This window comes from Miniopterus natalensis, chromosome 15 (assembly GCF_054644295.1).
Source record: "Miniopterus natalensis isolate mMinNat1 chromosome 15, mMinNat1.hap1, whole genome shotgun sequence".
NCBI lineage: Eukaryota > Metazoa > Chordata > Mammalia > Chiroptera > Miniopteridae > Miniopterus > Miniopterus natalensis.
In genome coordinates, this window is record NC_142095.1 from 11,959,280 (window position 1) to 11,964,378 (window position 5,099).

Consider the following 5,099-nt stretch of genomic DNA (forward strand, 5'->3'; position numbering starts at 1 on the left):
GACCACTTCCCCCAGAGCCCCTCTTCCCACTGTGCCCATCTGGGATCTCATAGCCGAGTAACTGGAGTTTGCCCTCTCCTGGCAGAATCAGGCACTAGGATGCTGTGAGTCCTGATTTACCCAAGAGACACACATGAGAAATGCTTATTGTTGTTATAAGTCACTGAGTTGTGGCATGGTTTCCTATACAGCCTTGCTGTGAAAATAACTAATTGATTCTCTCCTTCGCCGAAAACAAAATCTTAATTTTGTTGGGACAGCAATAAGTTCAATTAAAAAATACAGTTTTAAACTTCTAAAACCACTCGATGTGTCTGTGTGACTAAGTTCTGAGACAAAGTGCTGAGTCAGATCTCTGGGAAATCTGATGAAAAGGAACTGACTCTGCTGAAAGATACATCCCTGTTGCCCTTCCCTCCTTTCTCCTTGCTGCTTCCAGCTTAGCAGATGAAAACCTTTGGATAACAAGGTGCCTTTGGGATGGAAGCCAAGCTCTAGGATAGTGGAGGAGAAAAGGAAGGGCCTGGGTCCCCGATGACTGTGGAACCATCTTAACAGTCTGGATTGCCCGCCTCCAGATTTCTCTTATTTGAGAGGGGGAAAAAAAAAACTACCTTGTTTAAGCCACTCCTAATCCTAACTGATAATGTAGTATAATGAGGAGTGAAAATATAGATTATAACTGCCTATCTATGATCTCACTGTAAACATATTAAAATAGAATCTGTGTAAGAAGAAAGACTGGAAGGCACTAGAGCCAAATGATAAGAATGACTTCATTATGTTGAGGAGAAAACATTTGCTGAGTGATTAATGGTTAGAGTCAGTCTGGACAGAAGGGCAGTGTGCCAAGTAGAAAACTAATTTTGGCTCCTACTTCTAAATATGACCAAATGCGAGTGGTGGCATTTGGGGCACATCGTTTAACTTCTCAGAGCCTCAGTCTTCTCATCTGCAAAATGGAAACAATACAGTAAAACCAATGTTATGCATTGAAAGTTTGTGGTTTATATGTTGAAATCCTAACGCCCAATGTGATGGTAGTGGGAGGTAGAGTCCTTGGGAGGTGATTAGGTCATGAGGGTAGAACCCTCATCAGTGGGATGAGTGCCCCTTCCACCATGTGAGGTTACCAGGGAAAGATGGCCATCTGTGAACAAGGGAGAGAGCTCTCGCTAGAACTACCCACTCTGGCACCTCGACTTCCAGCCTCCAGACTGTGAGTAATACATTTTTGTTGTTTATCAGCCACCCAGTCTATGGTGCCTTGTTCTAGCAGCCTCGACTAAGGTAGGCAGTGTGCTAGAGGGTGGCTAAACCAGGAAACTGGTTTTGGCTTCTAGCTCTAGCTATAAGCAGATACTAGTGGTATTCTCTTGGGTGCATTATTTAACTTCTGTGAGCCTCAGTTTTCTCAGATGAAAAATGGAAACAATAGAGTAAAACCCCATTGAAAACTTGTGATGATATGAAATCAGCCAAAACGAGAATGACTATGAAATTTATCGTTCTTACTGAGACATTTTTGAGAATAAAAGGTAGCTACTGGGCCTTTTTGGCTACTCTAAGTGTAATGCCACTGGGATTTGGAACTGAACTCCTTCCACCCAGTGGAGGGATTTTTATATCCCCTATTTTTTGCATATGTTGTTTATAACCATCAGCCTAGTTCCTACACATCAAATAAATTAGAACATCCTGCCCCCCCAAGGTAACTGTAAGAACAACTAAACAGTAATATAGTCTCTAACTTCACAACAATGCAATCCCATGTTTCATGTGATTGAATTTTTTGGCCCCATGTATCCCACACAGTAATATAAAGTTTACTGTAACAACACCTACTTATGCCTCTTTCCAGGGTTGCCACAAGAATTGCAGAAGCATCTATAAAGGGTCAATGCCGTGAGAATGTAAAAGCGTTAGGAATGCTGGGTGCTGTCATTGAATAGAGGAAAAGTGTGAAATGACAGCCATTGGGGTGACAGTGATCACACTGGGACACAAAAGTCAGTGGCAAAGAGATGGGGCGCGCAGACATAAACGATATGCAGATGAGATGGCAATTATAGGTCCCCTCCAGACTTTATCTCCTGACTATGGCCTCTGGGAAAATTGTGATGGAGACATCTTTAGGTCGTCAAAAAGAAAGAAATGGAAATGGAAACATAAAACAAGCGTGTATACAATATTACCCAAGTTGAATTCCTTGCCAGCTAAGCCCATTATAGTGTAATTGTTATTGTCGCTGATGCCAATGTATTATTAAATACAAAGAATGATGATCATGATCGTTACTGTTGCAGTGATGTAGTAAATTCACTCTTTTAAAGCATTTTGAGAACATGAAATTACTTTTTTTCTGTAGGAGCAGCCCCCAAAAAGGGGGGGGAGTGCAGTTAGGTTACTGGGCTGGCCATGTACACAAGTGTGAAACCCTGCTTCTGATATGTTCTCCACTGGCCTAGTTCCCAGTCTGAAATCAGCCCATTCATTGACTCATATCTATTGTTTTACTTATGTACACTCACTTGAGTGCTAACTGTCTGTCAGGTGTTTAACACAGCAGTGAACAAGACTGCAACGCTGCTATCGGTGTCCTGCCTGTGTCCCCCTGAAACTTCAGCCCACTGGTGAGGTTTTCAACTGCCAGGATCTGTATTTTTATTTTATTTTATTTTGGCCTGAGATTACTCCCCTAAGCAGTGGAGAGTCACCACAACACTCAGTAACCCTTAAACAATGACGATAGGAGCTGATGTATAAAAACCCCTACTCCCCTACCCCTGCGATGGGATAGCTCTGAGGTCTGTGTTTTATACAATTTCCCAGAGCTACCCCTCAGGTTAATATCCAGTTACCAAGATGAAGGGGCTTGATCAAACAACCTTTATTTATTGCTGTCCCTGCCCTGTCTCACTGTCCCACTGGGGCTATCTGGGATCCCTTCCCAAAGAAGTACAGCAGGTCCTTGAATAGCTTTGTTTTGTTCAATGTCATTTCACTATAATGTTGATGAGATGCTGTAGGAACTTCACTCTTGTTGATCTCATTTAGCCTGTGGTAAAGTCGGTTTCGTTATATGTTTCAGCACAGTTCCCAAAACCTATTGATGGTGTTTAATGAGGGTTTACTGTACTTACATCCAAAAATCCTTGTCTTAGAGTCTGCTTCTTGGGGAGTGCTTGAAGGCACAACCGCTGCCTTCGAGGTCCTTTTGGAAGAAGGGTTGCAGACTCAATTGCCTACAGGTGCCAGGGAGGCGTGGTAAATGAGTGATACAAATGGACATTCCTCCCCTGAGCTTGACAGCTACCAATATTTTTAGTACTCAAGGAGCTCTGCCTAAAGGTTTTAGTTCACTAGCTAGTCTTTCCTCCCAAGGTTAAGTCTTCGCTTCCCAGGAGGCTAAGGAGGAATGATTGTCACCAGACAGTACATTCAATAACCTACCCAGTCATTCATTCACCACCCATCAACTCATCCAATAACCACCCAGGTATCCACAAATCCATTTATTTATCGCACATCCGCCTTTTCCTCATCCATTCGCTCTTCGCCTCATGCATGTATCACTGTATCCACTCACCGCCCATCCAACCATTCCCTCCCTGCTCACTCCTTTACTACTCATCCTCAAACACATTTACAATCTTTACTCTAAGGTCATGCTAATCAAAGCAGGGGGGAAAAGACTTTATAGAAGGTCAGTTCGGACCTTCATAAGTTCACCTCAACATATGTCACTTCTCCCTTTTCCGTGAACAGTTTGGTCTGCTGGAAATTTTCTGAATACCTGAGGCTGTTTCACTTCAAGATGGGTTTAGCTTAGACTCTTTCATCTTTTTAAATCTCCATTCTCATCTCTAATATGTGGATAACTCATATTTATCTTTCAAAGCCCTCTTGAAAGTTTATATCTATATAGTGGAAGCTGAGGAGATATCAGGAAATCCTGGGTGGATCTGATAAAGGTACTAAGTTCCCGAAGACCAAGGAAGGAAGAATGTAAAATAGAAATGAGATACCTGAGGCTTTGGACCTGGCTCTGTCACTTTGCAGCCATGTGGTCTAGAAGAAGTTCCCAAGGGCTCTCTGAGTCTCCTTTTCCTCAGCTCCGGGATACGTATAAAAATACTGGTTTGGCCAAATTCAGAGGGCGTCTGTGGAGAGCAAATGGTATGATGCTATGGAATGCCCTGGAAACTGTAAAACACCATTCTGATGAAAGGAACTGCTTTGTAGTGATGGATCTTTTTCAAAATGGATCTGGAGCCCCAGGTTCGTCAAGGCCGTGTTCTCTCTGTGCTTTCCTAGGACTCTTTGACCTTGAAGGCTTGGTGGAGTCGTCAGGACTCATGACTGCCTCTTGTGAGCTGAGATCCCTCAGATGTCAGAGTACAGGGTGGGGTGTTGGTGAAAAGTGGCCTTTTTCCTTCTAAAAATTCTTCAGGCCTTTCATTTCTCCCCGCCAAAGGGGCTTGTCTTTTTATAGAACAGCATCTGATCTGTCAGCAACCTTTAGGTAGCTTATTGATTTAACATTTCTTCAAAGATGCTACAAAATACGTGGTCTGCTGACAGCAACAGGGAGCTGTGCCTTAAAAGGGAAGCGTGATGGCTCCCTCCCAGCTGTCCTGGCTCAGAGCTTCCGCAATCACGGTTTTTCAGAAAATTGTTTTAAATAGAGTTTATGTTCCATTTTGAGCAGCCCCCTTTTTTTTCCTTCCTCCTTTCCTGACAGTCAATGGGGATCGCAGTGTCCCTGAGCAGCATCTAACACCCTGTTGCTGAACAGAGCCGGTTCGCAGTGGAACAGCCCACATGGAGGAGACCCTGCTTTGGTGGAATCTGAAGATCACGGCATCAAGGCAGCCAGGCTGCAGAAATGATCCGCAAGAGCCTGTTTCTTTATTGTTTCAGAACCGAGGCCACATAGAATCTGTGGACTGGTCCTTGACCGAGCCTCTGAAAGGCAGGGGAGGGCTCTTAGTGAGGAAAAGAAAGGAACCCCCGGGAGAAAGAATTGCTGTGGGGTGGAGGGCCCTCCAGCACTCTTCTGCCTCCCTTCCTGCTGTTCTCATAGCTCCCCACTTCCA